We start from the raw sequence: 22,165 nt of genomic DNA on the forward strand, positions 1-22,165 counted from the left end.
CTTCATTCAATATTACATCAAGAAATATTTGTCATGCATAATTCATTACATATCAAAAAAAGAAAGCTTAACCAAGAAACTAAAAAAAACTCATCACTTTACATTTTTTGAGATGTCAATACATTGTAACTAAACTGAATACTGTAATTAACCCTAAACAATGCTGAGAATGTTAAAGGACAAATATAAAAAAAGCAAATGACAAATGAAATGTTATTTCGATTTAATCACGCATAATATCTTGTTATGACATGACCATGATTTTCAACAGTCAATGACCAATATCCATGTCATTTCCTGGGTTGAGGAAAACGTTTGGTTGAATTTCAACATGCAATACCTTTCATCCTTGAACTCTTAATTTAACAGGAAATGGAATTTTGGCCAAAAGAAGTTCCTCAACTTCACTTGTCTCCATTAGATCAATATCTTCAATTTCTTCAGCGAAAGCTTCCTTCATCATTGAGAATTCAACTTGAAAGTCTGTGAAGAAATTCATGCCATTTTCTTTTATGGCAATATCGAAGGACATTTCAGATACACTCAATGCTTCCACCTTTTATTTATCTCTACGTCTAGTGGCTGTATTTGCTGAAATTAAAAAATGAGAAAGTTTGTACTGTATGACCTGAAATTATTATGTTGGAATTATTTAGAAATTCTTTTATCATGTTTACCATATTAACAGTCTCATTAAAACCTCTAATTGAATAAAAAATAATCTAGGACAAAATATTTTATTTTTCCATAGACGACTTTCACATTTACAAAAGGTATTCCTCTTGCACAATGCACAGTTTTCCCTTTATAACCTTACCAATTTTATTGTTACATATCTTGGACATAAAATCTGTATGAATATGTTCATTCCGTTTTTCATGTATCCCCATACTCTGGGAACACAGGTACAAATCAAAATTTTTCGATAATGTTTGAAAATTAAAAATATTAACAGGTATTTTTGATAACGTTTGAAAATTTATTACAAATATTAAACGTATTACAAAGGACAAAGTTCATAACGTTAAACAACATACAATCAATCAATCAATTTGTTTTCGGCTACCTGTTGCTCTCACTTCCTTTTTTCGGCTATTTTCCTATCAGCAATGCTGGGTTGTTGATCTTATTGTCGTGCTCTTTTGTTATCAAAATTCCTTCAGAATATTGGCGGTAGTATGTCTCCAGAACTTCGGTACATCGGATTTCTAACATTAACACGAGGAGCCTTAGCTGCCATTTCTTTGCTTGCTGCCAGATGTAGATGATGGTCTCCTTGTATATGCTGCGTGAGAAAATATAATTTCTCGAATCTTCGAGGGCACAACTCACACTCCAAAATTTCATCACATTCTTTATGAATTTTGTGCCAATGGCGCATATATTTACGAAGAGTGGGATATACATATTGGTCGCAGTCGTGTACTTCACAGGCTATGCCTTGGGAAGGCCAGTGTGTTCTACAATAATTTTGATGAAACTGGATCAACTTGTCCACCTTGACATGTAAATCATCGACTTCAATGATACTGAAATATATATCAATACATGCAATTATAAAGGGGTATTGTTTAATATCAATAAAATAATATGTAAATCTCTGTTACATTAAGTAACAGTTAAAGTAATCATAAAATATTCCTACAAATGCAAACAATAACTCAAAGTTTACGTTCTCTTGAACTAAAATTCTCTAAGAATACTGATATGTACAACGCTTTATGATATACATCTCTAGGCTTAATGGGTCTTCCACAACGAGTTCTACGGTGAGAGAATTCAGATGTTGGGTTAATACACGAGTTATCCCTATCATCTAAAGACAATTCAGTCTCTGATTCTAAGCTAATTTCTGTATCTGATAGTAACCAATTTTCAGGGGAATTTTAGCTCTATACAGTTTGAGATGGTCGACATGAACTACCAATGATGGGAATGAATTTTTGTATGTTATGTCTGAAATTTTTTCCAAAATGAGATAAGGTCCCGTCCATCCTAAACCAAGTTTTTGTCCTGCACTAGGGGGATAATATCTCCAAAACTAATTTCCAGGAGTGAATTGTTTGCTTTTAGCATTAATATCATGATCTAGTTTTTTTTCTCTTCTTCCCGCCCTCCCGTATAGCCTTTTTACAGAGGTATAAAATTTCAATAAGCTATTTCTTGAAGAATGTCACGAATACCCTAGTTTACTACATGTTTTATTATTCATATTTTGGATCTATTTTGGCGATATCTCGAGCATTACACATAATTTAACGAAAGTTTTGTGCGCCGTTAATTCAGGAGACGTCATTTTCACAGTCGTTTTCACGGGAATAGCATCAGAGAAAACTCACTTTATTTTCGTTAGTACTTCAAAAATCATGTCAGAAATCTAAATACATAATAATAGAACAATTTAAAAATACATTTGAGAAAATTGTTGAAAAATATCGCGAATTATAGATAATTAATGAGTTAAGGTAGGTCCCTACTCGTTGAATTAATTGCTTAACAGTGCAATTATTTGCCCTGATATACATTAAGAGATACTTTATCTACTTCAAAAGCACAAAAAGTAGATAGATAATCTATATTTTTCATGTGCCCTCTTGTACCAAAAAGAAAATCACGACTGTTATAAAGACGGTCTAAATTTTATGTCTTTGCACCCGGCAAATAAATTCTTTTGAACATTAATCGCAAGGATAAGGATAATAATGAATAATTTTAGGCTGCGGAGAACATTACTGGTTGAAACTAAGAAAATATTTAAGAATAAATCTCATTTTACTGATAAAGTAACTGAGCTCAAAACTCAAACAAAGCTCTCTATTAGAATAATTAATTTGTTTACCCTGATTTTTTTTGCCTTTCTTTATGTCAACCGATGCTTGAAGTATCTTTTAGGCGTGATAAATGTATTGGTCATCTTGTCTTTTCACCGAGATATGGGGTAAAACATACAGGTACCCCCATCGCAGTTTAATAGCTAAAGCCTTTTATGTCAACAAAAATATTTATAAATCAGCTAAAAAATGAAATATTCTTTTAAAGAACAATTTTACAAGATTTGTACACCCGTTCCTAATCATAAATTTTATTCTCACATTTAATTTTGAATATTTTATATACAGGGGGGGGGGTGGCATGTCCACTACTAATGATACCACTTTCCTGGATGCCTAGTTTTACTTACAAAATATTATAAGCAAGATATACAATGTCTTGCAAGCAAAATTATGTCTAATATTTCAGATACAACATCAGTAACCTGTGATGATTTTTTATTATAACTGCGTACCTTTAATCGTATGTAGAAAATTTGCACAGGATGAAAAGCCAGGTTTCCCAAATTTGGAAACCCGATGGAAACATATGGGAATCGTGACATCAGTAGTTTCCATATAGTTTCCATTTTATGGAAACCACATAGTGGTTTCCACATAGATTCCCTACATGGAAACAATCAACCTGTGGTTTCCCGTAAGTTTCCCAAGATAGGAAACCATGGAAACATACCCCGGTGGTTTCCAAATAGATTCCCGACATGGAAACAATCAACCTGTGGTTTCCCGTAAGTTTCCCAAGATAGGAAACCATGGAAACATGCCCCGGTGGTTTCCATGTAGATTCCCGATATGGAAACAACCAACCTGTGGTTTCCCGTAAGTTTCCCAAGATAGGAAACCATGGAAACATGCCTCAGTGGTTTCCATACAGATTCCCGACATGGAAGCCACCAATGTGTAGTTTTACCCATGTTTCCCAGGCAGGGAAACTTTGAAAGTATATCTCAATACTAACCACCTACCTTTTATTTTACAAAAAGTTTAATATTTAATTATGTTACCATATTTTTACCAATTATAGAAATATTTCAAAAGTGTTTACATGCTGTTTCAAAATAATTAACTTCAAACAGTTAAAATAACTAGATGTGTATTTCTGTGTGATTAATTTAATATTTCAGCACCGTGAACGCAATTCAATTTTAATTTAATTTTATTGAACTGAATTTAATTTAATTTAATTTAATTTTGAATTTGATTTATCACATAAGTTTTGGTAAACTCGTATAGAATGCGTGAAGTGGAATAGAAAAAAGTAAGTGCATGCAGTTATGTAGAAATCAATCATTTCCGATCCCACTTTCTTGAAGCTGTCTATGATGAATGTTCCTTTGAAAAAATGGAAGAGCTAAGGAAGGGTACATTTAATGAAATTATTTACAGAAAAGGTTTACTAAAAAGATCGATTAAAAAGTAAATAAAGAAATATGTCAAGTTACGATTACTGATTAAGGACAGGTGAGACGTTCCTCAATAAAATAATTAAATTTTTTTCCCAATATTTTGCAATTGACATTGAAGAATTATTTTTACATAATTACATGTTTTCACAAGACATCAAGGTACCTTACCAGGCATTTGTGTTAGATACCAGAGGTTGGCATTTCTTATATACCGGGGTAATCCGTCAGGAAAAAATACTTCAGTTGGTTTGTCCAAATTACATTTTTAGTTTTTCAAGTTTTTAAATACAGGTTTAGAAAGTGATAAAGATTTTGTTTTAATATGAATTAATATATTAATATAAACTGGTCAGATAAGAATCATTCATCGAATTGGCTGGGGGTTGAGTATTATCATACTAGTATTTTACTATAAATAGTGAATATTGTTTTTTTTTTATTTATTAAATTATTATTTTTATTATTGGGGGTGGGTGGGTTGCTTTTCATTTTTTCCTCGAGAAGCCCCCCCCCCCCCCAAAAAAAAAAAAAAATTAGGGACATCTGTCCTCACGTGCCATTTCAGGTGGAGACACGTGCTGCGAAGACACCTGTCACTGTGTATTTTTTGTATATTCTATGTGAATTGAGACGGTTTTGTACCTAAAGGGAACAATAGGCTGCTGTCGAGCATGTACACACACAGTCTCCGACCGAAAATTCCTTTGAATTAAGATGATGATTCGTGTTTCTTTTATCATTTAAAAAATTGTATATTCCATAAATAAAGTTATACAAGAGAACATATTTATAAAATAACCTTCATTAAAGAAGTTCAATGAAAGAACAAACTATTTAGAATTTTTATTTCAATTTTTATTACTGATTTAAAATAAAACAATCCTCTTTAGAAATTAAATAATTTTCTATAGGTATTGAATAGATCTTAATTCTCGTCATGTATAATTATATTAAATCAGAATGACGTTAATAGATCAATGTGAAATCAAAACTGTATTTAATATTGTTGATGGGTTTTTGTGTGAAATTTGTAATCTAACGTACTACGAAGACATTTATTAGATAAATGTTTATAATATAATTCAACTTTAAAATTTTCAGCCATTTTTTTTTTCTCTCCAAAGGCCATTGCTTTAGATAAAGAAAAGTCTATAATATTTTGCATGATTTTGTTTTCCTTAAGAACAATGGCTTTTAAAGTAGTACATGCTAAGGCAATCTATTAAAAGAATTAATTGTATAATTAATTCATTGTATAATTGTCACAATTGTATTTTTGTTCAGTTTTTGTTGATTTCATTCTATAAAGGTATGAAGTTTGTCAATACTTCAACAAACATTTCTTTATCTATGTTGTACACTACTTTATTTTTATTGCCGGCATGCTACTCTTTTTTAAAAAAAAAACTTGGGTGACTAATAGACTCGATCTTCAGGCCTGTAGGAAAGTAATTTCCGTTAGAGTAATAAACTAACCGGGATTTTATTTTTACCAACATACCTTACCAGATTTCTTAACGAAAAAAAAAACATAAAAGAAATACAGGGCGGGACTAGTTAAAGCTGTATGCATATGTACAGTCCTGCACATCAACGAGTATAGATGACTTTCGACATAATCTTTCATATGACTTCACTTATACCAATCACGACTAAAATACTGAATTAAAATACTGTTATATTTTCCTGCCTTTGATAAGATGTTAGTTTTGTTCCACCTAGAGATATAACTCTCCTAAGAAAAAGGTTTTCAACATTCTGATTCATTTAACAATTTTACGTGTTAAAATGATGTGGGAAATATTTTTTAGCTTTTTTTACGTGTTAAAATGATGTGGGAAATTTTTTTAGCTAAAGGCCAAGGAGTTTAAAGTACAATGTACATGTAGCAATTAGAGAAAAGTCTAGCAGGTCTAGCAGGTCTACCAGTAATATTGATAGCAGGCGCAAAATCTAATTAAACCCCGAAAAGGAGGGAGTTCAATTAGTAATTTAATCCCCCCCCCCCAAAAAAAAAACACACAACAATTTATTAGTAATGAATTATTAATGACCGAACTTTTCAATCATCACTATTGAAATAAAAAAAAACTGTTCTTGATAATCATATTATAATTGTAGCTCATTTTCATGACTTTTAGGATTCCTGTGGAAAGTTCACAATAAAAAAATGTGCTTTTAAAAATTTAACATCTTTTGGTGTGACATTTTAAATTCATAATCATACATGTAACAGTTAAAAGAAGCGGGGAGAGGGGGGGGGGGTACTTTCAGCAAGGACGGCCATTACCAACAATCAAGCCCCGAAACCCATATCCCGAAGGCAAATAAGTTGAGGTGTCAAGCAAGAAACATTTTTTTTTTCTGCTCTTGCATCATGTATTTAACCGCTTTTTTCTAAATATACAGTACTAGGCCTACACATCATATCGGCAAAAATATTTAGGAGTCCCTCTTTTTATTCCATGAAAAGCGGAAAACTTAATTAAATTCTAATATAAGATCTCATAATCACACTTAAAGGCAGAGATTTTAAGCACCTCCCTTATTTTTACCTGTAAAACATCAAAAACATGCCGGCTGTCAATCAAGCTGAGAAACAATAGGGCTAGATTTGATTGACGTGATCGCTTGAGCGCGATCTTACCTGGAGTGTGAATCGATCGCGGGGATCAATTAACAACAACGTGTTTGATTTTTACCGACTGATTAAACAAAAATTAAAAAAATTGTTTTCCAAAATAAAATTGATTATGAGTACATAATTATTAATCTAACAGGAAATTTAATATGCTGACTATGATCTGGCTTATTTTACATTTATTCTTGAACATGACGACGAAAGTAACAGTACATCTTTCTGAAGATAAATTGGCGGCTATTGAAGCTTTATTTGCCTATAATGACTGGAATTGGGAACCTGAACAAGAAGAGTCCGTTGTATCTCAATCTCAAGTTGACCCCATCATTGAACCGTCAGACGGCTACTCTGCGTGTCTTGACTGTTTCTGTCGACCATGCGTAATGCACGAAAACAATCGGCAACTTTGGTGGCCTGAAAGAAGTAGTCGACCTTCTACGAAGAATAGATTGAAACGAAAGATGTGTTATAAAAAGTTTTGGACAATGTTATGTCACAGAGGCATTTGGCAGGACGAACGATACATAGAAAGAAAGTCTCAAGCACTTCGATCGTCGACATCGTCGTTTTGTGTGGCAGTCCCATGCATACAAACGGGATATTATGCCGACCTGTGTGGTACGTCAAGTGAGGGACTGGTTTCCTAATCCCCCCGATCAACCTTACATGGGCCATTTGTGGCACTGACTTTGAAAATAAACTGTTTAATAAATGTTGTGAAATAAATTAAAAAATTAAAAAAAAGAAAAAAAGATGGCTCTCTACAGGGGAGGCCTCCGCGTGGCTAGAGCTGGGAAGATTCGTCTTTATAGCGATCATATTGCAACTATATTTTTATTGAATTGAAATTATAATCATTTATTAAGATAAGAAGAATATAATAATTATTTATACAAACGATCGCTATAAGGACTGATGGCTGACGTCCCCAACACACTATAAATTGATACACATAATAGCATGAATATTTATAAATGGAAGAAATCCATTGAACATAATATAGGAACTAATGGCTGACAGGCCAGACACACTATGAAATATAAAATTTTATATATTTTTACATGAACATACATAAATATAAGATACCCACTGAACATGCTGAATACAAAGAGATTGAGAGAGAGAGATAGATAGATAGAGAGAAAACAGGAGGCGCTTACACATAAAACAGTAGCTGATCTAGGATTCGGTCTCAATAAGTCCCCGACTTTTAGTTTTATTCGTGTTGTGTAAAGTAAAGTTTAAGCAATCCTTCGATTAATAAACCAAAAAAAAAATAGATTAAATTAATTTTAATTAATCTAGTTAATGTAAACAGTTTACATTTCCCATCCTGCATCGCTCTCTGGGCGCTTTATTTCATTGGTCAATTTCCCGAGGCGCCATTTTTAGAGGACCGAGAAGGACGAAGAAGAAGGTGTAAGCAGCTGGTAAATGTGAAAAGTTAAGATGGTTTCACCACCCAGTGTCTTTAAGACTGTGATAAATGCAATGGCCAACGATGAAGGATTAGTGTACGTATATTTTTGTTAACTTTTTACGGTAAATAGTTGTAATATTTGGCAACAACAAATCTTCACTATCGGAGGCAACTTTTGTTCTGACGCCATTTTGAAAAGTTGGATACCTAAGTTTAAAATTGTTAAGTGTATATATTGCAGAGAGAGAAAAAGAGAGAAAGAGAAATTTGAGACAGTGATACAGCATAACCAGAGACGTATACGTCTCTGAGCATAACTTAGATTACGGAGGCCCCAAAGGCGCCGTGCATGTGCATGCTGTATGTTGTAAAATGGCAACGTTTCGCCTTTTATCATGTTTATTAAAATGTATGCTCCATATGTATGTTCTCTCTCTATATATAAATGAATACTTTTCGGAATTAAAAAAAAATATTTTTAACCCCGCTCAAATTATCCGGATGATAATAGTTACACCGAGCATGGTTTCGTAGTTAAATTCAGACTGTAGAACATCCGGTTTGAATACATGTGTTTTCTGACTTTTCGGATAGCCAACTCTTGTTTTCTGGAACTTACGACTTATGGCAAGGTATAAATTACATATTTTTGGTTCAAAACTTTGATAAAAGCATCGATATTTTTACAAAAAGTGTCTTCAATCTCAGCTTATCCGATTATTCATGAAGGATATCCTCATCAGAACAGTTGGAATAGATTGTAGCGAATAGCATAACCCTTAATCATATGCATGACGATGATATGGAGGAAAAATATACATAAAAAAGTGAATGTAGGTGAAAGCCTGTCCACTTTTCTGAAGAGATTAGGTTTGTTTTATTGATTATTGAAATAGTTTACTGCTCAAAAGATTTTTTTTTGTAATGTCTAACCTGTTGAGATGAAGATGTAAAAAAAGAAAAGCCTAATAGTGAATTAATATTGATAGTATGTCAAGAAATGCAAATGAATCATCAGCTTGAATTATCAGTTTTTTCACAATTATTGACCTGAGTAGGTCAATGTATAGCAAATAATGCACAATAAAACTACTTACATACATGTACACGGTATTGTCTTACTGAACAGATTTAGCTGTCATTAGGTCAAAATTGCAAATAATAACATGCTTCTTATATCTGTATATACAAGTAACTCTTGATGGCTTGAACTTAAATTTCTCGGAAGTTCTTGATCGCTTGAAGTGAGTCTCCGGTCCCGATTTTTTCCTCTATATAACTAAGCAGATTTGCTCTTGATTTCTCGAACTCCTGATCTCTCGAAACCCTTGATCCCTCTAAGTCAAAATGCAGTCCCGCTGTGCGATGAATTTTACCCTTGATACCCCGAAGTGGCTGTGTGTATACCCAGTTATAATGTTCAAACTTTTGCCATAACTGTTTATCTGTGTGTCTGTCTGAGTGTCTGTTGTCAACTTAAACCTTCACCATAACTTTAGAACTATAAGAGATAGTGGCTTCATATTTAGTATGCATACTCCACTAATGAAGTGCTTTCAAATGGCAACAAGGACAATGATTATGTGATCTTGACTGTGACCTGTATGCTAAAAAAAATTGCATTTTTGAACTTTGTTGCTGTGTTTCACAAGCGCATCTTGTTTTTAGCTCTACTGGTCAGAGACCAGAAGAGCTTATGCGATAGTAATGCGTCCGGCGTCCGTCCGTCTGTCTAGCTGTCCATCTGTCTGCAAACACTACTCCTCCTTAAATTTTAGTCTGATTTCAATATAACTTGGCACACAAGTAGACTATACATAATTCTGTGCATCAGTCTTTGATAAGTACAAACCACAGGGTTCTCCATGAGCTATTTTACTGTGTTGCTCCCGACACAGTAAAAATTTCTCCGACACAGTAACGATTCAAATTTCATGCATGCGACACAGTAAAACTTTGCCGACACAGTAAGAGTTGTGATAATTAGAAAATCTAAATACACAAATTCTCTCTAACCGAAACTTTAATCAAACAATTCTACTGTCTTTCAATTCAAAAAGTTATAACACTTAATTACTAGGGCTTCTCCTTGAGTAATCAATCAATTATCTCCAAGACCCTTGCCGGACTTTATGCATGATGGAACAAAGACAAATAAATTGTTTTCACAATTCAATGTACCCGTTAATTGGTAGTTGCAATGGAATACTTTGTATTATATATGAAAAATATTTAAATATATCTTTCATATAGAGCAACAGCCCTAGAATTATGTAAGCACTGTACGCCAAACATAACATTGTACCAAAGTCATTTAATTGATGTAAATACATTGCCGAAAATTTTGAAATTTCAGCATGTTCAAAGAACTCTTTTAAATATTTCACTGTTCTGAAGTTCCTTTTTTGTGATGCGGTAGCTCGATCAAGAAACCTGATAAATAAACACGGCAAATCTACTCTCAAAAATGTTAAGTAGTTAGACTATCGGTCGGAATTTCCTCTGCTTTTCAGAATGTTTTTTTTTTATCAGTATGTAAGACCATACCATTTGTGTAACGAATTAGCGATTTTTAAATAAGTGTGTGCTTGTAATCTTTTGTAATTATAATAAATTGTGATTCAATTGCGAATTTGTTCGCGAAAATACCGCAAAATATTAGTGCTTCGCGTGAACTCTGCAACACAGTAAAATCTCAAATGATGGAGAATCCTGAACCAGTAGAGCCACAGTCTCGACAGAGACTTCTGGTTATTTTTTCTTCCATCCCGGTTGTTGCTAATGCTATTACATAATTAGTTTAAATTAGAATGCAATAGTACCTGGACATAATTTATCATTTCAGAGAGAAGAAAACTGTGACGTTAAAAGAAAACCAGTGAGATAAAATCATAGAAAATGCATGATGATTCAGGATGTGGTCATTTGGTAAGTAATAATTCATTCATGATTAGTATGTATATGACAATTGCCTAAAAAAAAAAAAGATTCTAAATTTTATTTAAATACTGAACCGTGGTATATCAGCTGTGAGCTACAAGAAGTTTTATGTAAAAGCTAGGGCTGAAACAATTCGCCCCCTCCATGTTATGTGTGTATTGCTATGATTGACATACAATCAGTTCTCTAATACATACACTTCAATAAAACTTTGTCGTCTTGAACCTGAATTGAAAAGGAAAAAACTCTGAGATCTCTCCAAAAAATTGAATGAAAAAAAGGAAATGCTTATTAACTGATTTCTTGCTGGTCAGTATTTTGATTACTTAAAGGAAGCTCTAAAAACTGCACACTAAAGAGTTCTACTTTAATATCAGGTAGTGTTTTGAAGTTAGAGTGATCTGCCCTTAGATTAAGATTATGAAAAATGTTATTTTACAGTCAGTTAGATTATTTTTAATAGATTAAATTATTTTTAGCATTATTTAAAATTAAAAAAATAGGAAATTAGTTATTTTCATAAATTTTTCCAATGTAAGTAAACAGCTATGATTTCTGCTTACAGATAGTCCATTGTCTTTGAAAATTTCTTGGGGAAATGAGGCACATACCATATGTTCTAAATGCATAAAAAAGGCTCATTATGCATATATTTATATGAAATATGATAGATTTTTTTCTCTCCAAGGAATAATTTCTGCAAGTCACTAAGTTTTTAGAGTTTCCTGTATTTTATAGATATTCAATGAAATTATTTGAAGTATTAAATTTTGGTAAATTTTATGATACTAAAAGGTTATAAGGATGAAAAAACAGCATGCGTGTATGACAATCAGGGCTTAAATTTTTAATGTCTCTTAATTTTTCAGTGACATTAAAACAGGAATTGTCATCACCAATAGACTAATTTCACTTTCCTAAGAGTTTTCTCCAATTGTCGGCGTATCGCTCATTTTTCCCACTTTGTCTTTTGTAAGTTACTTGTTAATATATTTTCAATCTTCAAAAATATTGGACAATTACGATCTGTATCTGTATTGCCAGAGTATGGGGGCAACATGAAAATCATAATGAATATGTTCATACAGATTTTATTTCTAAGATATTGTCCTTCAACGTTGATACGGTTAAAGAGGGAAAACAGCGTCTTAAGCCGGTTGACCCCAGATCGACCTTGCGAAGGGGAATAACTTTTGTAAATGTGAAACTCAAAGTCCTTTATGGTATATCATATAGATCTAAAACTGACTGAATTTTGATCAGCCAATTCATGAACATGGTGAATGGATGTAAATAATGTTGGTCAATATATGTAAAAAAAAAAATTAAATTACTTGTTTATATATACATTTGTGGTATCTCTCCCATTGAAGTTTATAAACTTGTTATTTATTTCTTAAATAAACTGAGCGTACATGCAATACCGGTATAAAATTACTCATAAGATACATGTATACTTAAACCATGATAAAATCATATGTGTCCAATTCAGCATATGATAAATCATTAACATACAAGTACATGTGTATATATACTGTAATACATATATATTGCATTATTTTTAGGTCCTGTTCTGTGGATGCCCTAAGACAGTGTCTACCCATCACTCCATCTGATATCACTTGTTCTGAGCATATTTCTCTCTCAAACTTAAACTACAGAGAGCCTGTGGATAGAGGATGAAGAGTGACCTTGGACTAATTTTCTAGGTCAAAGGTCAGTATCAAAATGTACTGTATATCTTTATTTAAAGTCGTAATCCAGAGTATATTTCTCTCTTGGTGTAATCTAGCTTTTGTGTAATGGGGTGGAGGGTCTGCAATGATCTTCAACCAATTCATAGGTCGAATATCAAAATTTTAAAAAAAATCTCTCTCTAATATTTTTGTTATTATAAAGGGTATGTTTTCTCTCAAACTAATCAAACTTAAAGCAGGGTTCTTAGTATGAGATACATGTAGTAATATATTCTCAATGACATAATAAGGCTGAAAACATTATTTATATTATGTTATTTTTTTTCACTTATCATAAAGCATTAAATATTAAAGAGATACATTAAATGCTGAAATCATATGTATCATGGTCATGGAAAGTAATTATTGATATTGATATATTAAAGGACATTGACTGATCTTTCAGATTTCTAAGTTATATTCAAGCATTATAATTCTGACATCATATAATAATTTTGTATGAATATTGCAGATCATAGGTGATGTGAAGAGAACCAGGAAACTGATGTTGAAAGAAGTACTTAATGACCCTTATGAATGGACTTAAATGTGAAAGACTGTTCAATTGTTTATCTAAGATATATGAATTTATTTAATATTTTGATATCATTGAAAAATTCAGTTACAGTTTTTGTACATCAAATGAATTATTAAACATTTAAAATGGTAATGCTTTTTTCTTTTACATGTAATAAATTTTTTTGATAGATTTTTAAAAGAATACGCATCATTTCACATTGCTTTCTTTAGAAAAGTTGGGGAATCTTAAAGTTTCCCAGTAATTTCCACCAGGAATGGGACTCCAGATAATTCCACCAAGTTTCCGCCACACAGAAAGTGCTACAAAAGTTCCATATAGTTTCCTGAGGCAAGGAAGCTTCAGGAATCATAAGGGTTCACGAGCTTCCATGTAGTTTCCCATAAAAGAAAACCTTAAGATTCCATCAAGTTTCCATTCCACAGAAACCACTACGCTCATATTCCATATGGTTTCCTGAGTCGAGGAAACTTTAGGAATCGTGAGGTTTCCCGAGCTTCCATGTAGTTTCCCGTATAAGGAAACCTAAAGATTCCATCAAGTTTCCATTCCACGGAAACCACTACGCTCCGATTCCATATGGTTTCCTGAGTCAAGGAAACTTTAGGAATAATGAGGTTTCCCGAGCTTCCATGTAGTTTCCCGTATAAGGAAACCTAAAGATTCCACCAAGTTTCCATTCCACGGAAACCCCCTACGCTCCGATTCCATCAAGTTTCCTGATTCTGGAAACTAGTGGAATCTTCAGGTTTCCCATTACGGGAAACTACATGGATGTTCGGGAAACTTAAGGTTTACAGAGGTTTCCGTGGTTCGGGATACCTTATGGAATCGGAGCGTAGGGGGTTTCCGTGTCACGGAAACTTGGCGGAATAACCTAGCATCCGCTACGGAAACCACTGGGAAACATGATGTAAACTTGAGGTTTCCATGTGGTTTCCATAAAGTTTCCCATGATGGGAAACCACTTTTTTCACCCAGTGTTGCTGTCTAAACGAAAGTAGGAAAATCCCATCTGCATATCATACCAATTGTGCACAAATAAAAACAATGAACGAAAAGTATTATTTAATGACATAAGAGCAAATAATTTGCTACGTTTTCTGTAAATAGGTATCAGAAATATTGGAGTTGTACCAATGCAATCATAATTTCATAAACGTATAGTATCAATATAACATCCTAGTTAAAATATATCTGAAATGACTGGCATTCGACCTCGCGTTTGTTTTTATACTGTATAAATCTCAATCCTTGCACAAAAATACCCTCAATCATCTTTATACACCCCTTCAATACTTCTGTAGACATTGTTACGTTCTTGCTAATCTTATATGAACCATAATATTAATGTTAATATTAATGTTTGACAGTGAAATCCCTGTCTTTACCTTGTCAAAACCACCCCATCTCATGGCATTCTCATCTGTAAATTCAAATGTCGCTTCCGTACTCAAATAATTTCTTCTTTTCTCTGTCACGCTCTTTCCGATCTGTGTTTGATTTTATTAGAGTTGTTTTTGGTTTTTTAAAATTTATAGCAGCTTCCTCTAAACTACCATTTTCTTCTTCAGTATTGAGTTTCATAAACTTTAAATTTGATGGGCTTGAAAAATATTTTGACTTCTTTTCCTTGGTAACGTTCCGCTGTCCTCATCTCTCCCATTTTTCCTCCTCTTGGGTGTCATCTTTGGCTCTCTGTGTTCTCATATAAGCAAGAGAAGATATTGCCAAGCCTTTTGCCGATACATAAAATAGACGACAGGCCTTTGTTTTTGTACACTGACGTATTGGAAACATATGCCTCTTCTACAATTTTCTCGAAGTATTCGTAGAATGGGGACTGGGATCTCAAAGTTTCCCCATCTAGCACTTCGCGAGGCGCATCGTATGTATGATTAAATGCATTTTCTTCTTCAATATTGATGCCTTCCAACTTTATAGCGGCGTTAAGTCGATCTAATGCTTTTTTTTGCTGTCTTGTTGATCAGCTTACTTCTTGAAATTGTTGTTATATCCTCAACTAAAGTATTTGTCCTTTCCAGTGATGTTGATGATTGTAATCGTGCTAATACATATAGCCAAAATATCTTCACATCTTTGATCTCTGTTGATTGAGCAATTACTTTTTGAAATAACTTATAATTTAGCATGTGGGCTGCACAAATGTGTAGAACAGTAAATTTTGATGACATAGTTCTAGATGATTGATTGATTAATTAATGTTTTACGCCGAATCAGCAATATTTCAGCCATATATCGGCGGTTAAAAGTAAATCATGTGACCAGTTTTTAAAGTTTTGGGTTTCTCTATGAGCCTACCCTTTTTCGAAAATCAGGGAAACGATCTTTTGCGTGCGAAGGGGGTTGTAATCCTTGACACGGGGCACCATTTAATGTCCCATCCGACTGACCTCAAAATGAAAATGTAAAGCTGTTCAATTAAAATGTCTTTCATTGAAATACATTAATTTAGATTTTACAGTAAAAATCAGTTTCTTGCAAATATTTTAATATTGTAAACGGATTAATATTTTGAAAAAGGTCATGCATTGTATGTATTTTATTAAAGAGTCTACTACGTATGGGCGAAAAATCAGAACATTCTAATAGTATGTGTTGTACAGTAATAACACAGTCACAAGAGATACATTCGGGTTGTTGTTCCTTGTTGAGTAGGTATGAATGAGTGAACCTTGAATGTCCAATACGAATTCTTGAAATAATAACTTCATCCTGACGTTTCAGACCAAAATTAGATGAATGATTAACTTTGTTCTGTATTGCATAAAGTTTATTATTATCGCAAAAATTCCAATATATATGCCATAGAAAATTAACATAATTTTTGATAAAATATTTCAAATCAGTATAAGGAATTTTAAACTGAACAATTTCATACTGAAGTGCTTTTTTCGCAGCACTGTCAGCCTTGGTGTTACCAGAAATACCAATATGACTTGGAATCCAACGGAATTCAACAACTTTACCTAGATTTGTAATATTAAAGTATTTGGTTAAAATATCTAAAATATACGGGTGATCAATGTTCATACTGCTTATTGATTGTAAACAGGAGAGAGAGTCTGAAAAAATTGTAAATAAATTATCACTAGATGATGAAGTTATGCTGTTTATATCAGAAGGTTGGAAATGAAGTTCACTGGATACAACTAGAGCGGGATCTATGGAGAGTATACCTAAAAACAAAAGAATGTAGATCATTGCTAGCTATAGAAGTGTTTGTGGTTATAAACATCTCTGTACAGGTGTATGATTCGAACCCCTACTCCACCTGAGCTACTGGTCCTGATGATAGAGTTCTGAAGGTTACCATATATGGGTTACCCCTGACCGTTGATGACAGCGCTGTCTTTGATATGCTCAAAACATTTGATGTAAATATCAGAAGTGAAATAAAATATGAAAACATTAGACACCCTGAAACACACCGTATGACCAATGTTTTGAACGGAAACAGGTTTTTTTTACATTGACCCGCTTCCCGATGGAAAATCTCTTCCGCGAAATGTCATCTGCGCTAAATTGAAATGTCGAATATACCATCAGAACCAGACGTCTATGGATCCCAAAGTGCAGTGTTTCAACTGCTGGGCAACTGGACATAGGAGACAGCAGTGTAAGAAGGGCAAAGTCTATCCAGTCTATAGGAGTCTGTTCATACTCCAGGATCAACGGAGTGTCGGCACTATGTGGATACGTCAGATGTCAGTGAAATGGTGGTATTTCAAGGAAAGTATAATCCTCTCTCTAATTTATATCCGTGTGAGATAAGTGTGTTCGGTGAAAAGCATAAATCTGCGGAACACGCAGACCAACTGACCAAAGCAATTCGTGCAGGCGATCTAGAGGCGGCCAAGAAGGTGAGAGAAGCAGATACGGCTTTAGAAGCTAAAAGGCTAGGACATACGATATCAGATACACTAGGATGGAACAACGACAAGGAGACGGTGATGGAGGAAATCGTTTGTTCAAAAGTTGACCAGATACCATAGGTAAAAGCCAACCTTGAAAACTCAACAAGTAACACCATTTTTAGTCCCCTACCGGTGAAACCGGGGGGGGGGGGGGGGGGGGACTATAGGTTTCCTCTGCGTCCGTCCGTCTGTCCGCCTGTCTGTCCCAGTCTGTCTGTCCCACTTGGTTTTCTGCACTTTTTTTCTAAACGCTTGCAGATATTGAGCTGAAATTTGGTATGTGTGTATCTTAATGAGTTACAGATCAAGTTTGAATTTCGCTTCGCTTCATTGATTTTTGACAGAATTATGGCATTTTGAATATTTTTCATAATCGCTTAATTAAGATCGGGTTCGAACTGCGCTAACTTACGATTGTCGACGAAAATATGAAGCGAGGAAAAGACGATGTAGAAATGAGTTGAATTTTCGTCTTAATGTGGATTATTTTATTAGTTTTAAGGCATTTACAACTTGAAAATCTTCCAGTTTTACCTTGGACATGACTTTTGCACATTATAAAATGACAGCCTGAAGAAAAAGGGGAACCCGGTAGGGGACATGTATTGCTTATGCAATACTCTCAGAATGCTTGTTGCAGAGGGTACTTATGACATATAGTCGGGCACAGGATTTGATAGTGAGGCAACATTACATACCGATCACAAGAAATGGCCCGGGCAGAACAAACTCGGAAAATATACCAAAAGCTTGCCTCAAAACACGCAAGAAAACTCCGAAGTTCTTCCCTTCCACGCAAAGGGACAAGTGAAAATCAGTCCAATATTGAGGACTTCCTAAGAGATGTCAAGAAAGGTCGCACAAAGAATACAAGTGTTAATAGCAAGAGTGATGCCGGATGAGAACGGTAAGTTAACACACTACAACATCCTTTCATGGACAATCCTACTTTAAAACTTTACGCCCTAAATGTTCAAGGTTTAAATACATACAAAAAGAGAACATTGCTGCTTGATTAGTTAAGAGATGCAAAATATGACAATTTTCTTACAAGAAACTTATTTTATAAAAGAACAAGAATCATATTATAACTCTCGTTGGTTTGGACAAATTATGCATTGTTTTTCTGAATAAGTATACAGTAGGTGTGTATCAATTTTGTTGATAAAAAAATTGTAAAATAGAGATCTTAAATCAATTTAAATCTTTAGATGATCGAAGACTATTTATTAATATTAAATATAACGAGCAAATTCTAACACTAGTGAATGTCTATGCTCCTAACAAGGAGAAAAAAAGGGTTGATTTTTTCAAGAGTAAATGCATGGACTAATCAAAACGCTATGAATTTAGATAATATATTTTGTGGTGACTTTAACTGTCAACTTGTATAGGTTACATCATAGAAACCGAGTAGTATTGATTATATCGTTTTCATTGGGCGTGGAAATCGAGGGCCCGAGATTTCCACGCCCCATGAAAACGATATAACCAATAGTACGAGGCATCTATGATGTAAGCAAATTGTCGCATGTCTGATGACGTAAATTTCATTGAGAGTGTCAAAATGCAATAATAAAAAAAGATTCATTTCAAGCTAAATCCCCAACATGTCGGACGTTCTTAGTGAATTTGACTTTGAGTTTTTACTGAGTTTGAAGATTTTGACAATTTATTTTTGAGCCAGGCACTCGACATATATGAAATCACAGAAACAAATAGCAAGGAGTTTAACGATAAAAAGTTTGGAGATTTTACCGTAACTTTCAAATTTTCAAAATGGATTAATCTTTTGAACGACTGGGAACTTTTAACCGAGTTAAATACAGGTATTTCAATTTAGTTAAAGGCTAAGAAATAGCTATACATGTTCATTTTTCTGTGGTTATGAACTTATGAAATAAAATCATTTTTTTTCTCATGACCTGATTTCTGCCTCCTTCAGTGATATATAAAGGGGCATGGAAAGTAGTATCGCATATGTGATATGGTATATATCACCACAGAAAGATCAAAGAAAATCGCCGCAGATATGCGACAACTTGGTGTAATGCTGATAATGTTCCACAAAGTAGAAAGATTATGTATTTATGTTGGAACACCTATGTTTCCCAATAAGTGATATATGTAAAAATGGGTTATTTGTTATATTTTAAACTGTAAATAAATTTAATATAAACTAATTTAATAAGCAATCTTACAGCCATAAATTAATAAATATGAATTTAAACTTAAACTCCATTTGATAAATTACATTTACTAAACTTACTTCACATACTGCTTGGTAGTATTTATTTTAGATTTAGAGTTATCTTTTCCTAGCTAGAACTCTTTAATTCATTCAGGTAGTTATCAGGAGAACCAGTTTAGGTCAAGCATAGTCGATTGGCTATTCATGTTATGGAGAGTTTTTATTGGTAAGTGATTTGGGTCAAATTCCTTATTTAGTTTTCTTTTTTTATTAGGTCACCTGAGTAAACTCAGGTGACCTATTGCTATCTGTTTTCGTCCGTCGTCGTGCGTTAACATTTGAACATTTTCAGCTTCTTCTCGGCAACCACTGAACCAATTTCAACCAAATCTGGCACAAAGCATCTATGGGTGAATGGGAACAAAAATTGTGAATTTCATCATCCCTGCCCCCCTGGGGTGGGGCCAAAACCACTAAAATTAATGCAATCTTTAAAAATTCAATGTTCTTTACTCCTGGACATCAAGCAGTCAAACTGTTTGCATGATTGTAATCAGCAATGAGCCTTCTACCAAAATTGTGAAATTCATGGCCCTGGGGTCAGGGGTTCTAGTGCTAGGGCGGGGCTAAATAAGAAGTTAGTGAAAATGCATTATTTCTTAAAAAATCTTCTTCTCTGCTCCTGGGTATTAAATAAACCAACTAAGTACATAGTTATGATGAGCAGGAGTGCTTCTACCAAAATTGTGAATTTTATGACCCCAGGGTCAGGGGTTCTGGTGTTAGGGCGGGGCTCTATTGATTATATAGTGAAAATATATGAATTCTTTGAAAGTCTTCTTCTCTGCTCCTGGGTATTAAATTAACCAACTAAGTACATAGTTATGATGAGCAAGAGTGCCTCTACCAAAATTGTGAATTTTATGGCCCCAGGGTCAGGGGTTCGGTGTTAGGGCGGGGCTCTATTGATTATATAGTGAAAATTTGAATTCTTTGAAAATCTTCTTCTCTGCTCCTGGGTATTAAATTAACCAACTAAGTACATAGTTATGATGAGCAAGAGTGCCTCTACCAAAATTGTGAATTTTATGGCCCCAGGGTCAGGGGTTCTGGTGTTAGGGCGCGGCTCTAATGATTATATAGTGAAATGGATGATTTCTTTGAACATCTTATCCTTTGCTCCTGGTTAATATGCTAATGATCTAATTACATATTTAAGGCCAGGATTTATTTTATTTTCAGTTTTACAAACCTTTCGCTCAAGGTTTTGAATTTTCAGAAAAAAAAATAAAACATTTTTTTTCTTTCCAATGTCAAATTTGAGTCGGGATCGAGATTTCAAATTTACGAACTCGCACTTCCGGTTTTACGATGAAACGGCGGGTAAATAAAGCTAGATCTGAGAGATAGCTTGGTTTAGTGTAAAATTCATTGATACGAGTGCCATTCAAAACGTTTCACCCGTTCAAAGGACAAATAAAATGCTGACGACTTTGTTGCACAATGACATGCTGGTGAGATAATTATGTATTCGTTTCAAAAGTAACTGTAAATTATTTTCCTCCCCCAGGTTTTAAACTGCCCGTGGTAGCTATTGCATATTGCCAGGGACATTGTTTAGGTCTCTGTTATAGCTTACAGTCTAAGCACCATTCTTCAGAAAAGGGTTGCTTATGCATCAGATGTAATGAATAAAACTATTGGAGAAGTGAAGTCCATTTGAGGAAGAAATAAACAATAACCTGAAGAAATTTAAAAAAATTCAACTATTGAAAGGCTAGAATATACAAATACATACAGGCATGTAGTATCATTTGTATCAGCCTGAAAAATTATTTTACACTTAATTGAAAAAAATGTTCACCTACTCCCCAATACTCCCTGTCTGTTTTATGATAGGAATTATAATTTTAGGCATCAAGTAAATTTTCTTCACAATCACCTAACACATATTAAAAAAATGAAGATATATTGAAAGACTTTCAAAGAATTGATTTTTTAAAATATATTTTGATCAACATCACAAAATTTATATAACTGGCCCAAACTGACAGATGATGAAATAAGCAATTAAATGTTCTACTTACCTAATTTATGCAAAATCTTTTACGTGAAAAGAAGAAAACACTTGCTGTGGCCTTCAACTGGACATTTAGATATATCGACGACGTATTGTCAATTAATAATGATAATTTCCATTCATACGTTGACACGATATATCCTGGTGAGCTTGAGATAAAAGATACCACAGAGTCCGACACTTCTGCTTCATACTTGGATATTTTACTTGAAAAAGACACTAATGGTAATCTAACAACCAAGCTATATGATAAACGTGATGACTTTAATTTTTCTATCGTCAACTTCCCTTACTTATGCAGCAATATACCTTCATCACCTGCATACGGAGTATTTATATCTCAGTTGATTCGATATGCAAGAGCATGCTCTGCGTATGAACAGTTTCTTAAACGAGGTAAATTATTGACAAGCAAGTTGATGAAAAAGATATAACAGTCTCGTT

General features: G+C 33.7%; 1 long non-coding RNA gene across 1 annotated transcript; it reads left to right on the forward strand.

Annotated features, from left to right (window-relative positions):
• The first annotated feature begins 8,649 nt into the window (after positions 1–8,649).
• LOC134264466 (uncharacterized) lies at positions 8,650–13,625 on the forward strand. Its single transcript, XR_009991524.1, has 5 exons — positions 8,650–8,930; positions 11,144–11,226; positions 12,108–12,210; positions 12,804–12,954; positions 13,447–13,625. It is a non-coding gene; the product is annotated as an uncharacterized LOC134264466 (long non-coding RNA).
• Positions 13,626–22,165: the final 8,540 nt, after the last annotated feature.

The sequence above is a fragment of the Saccostrea cucullata genome, unplaced genomic scaffold (genome assembly GCF_032062105.1).
Source record: "Saccostrea cucullata isolate Sc308-1 unplaced genomic scaffold, CSIRO_AGI_Scuc_v1 ctg10864, whole genome shotgun sequence".
NCBI classification, from domain to species: Eukaryota; Metazoa; Mollusca; class Bivalvia; order Ostreida; family Ostreidae; genus Saccostrea; species Saccostrea cuccullata.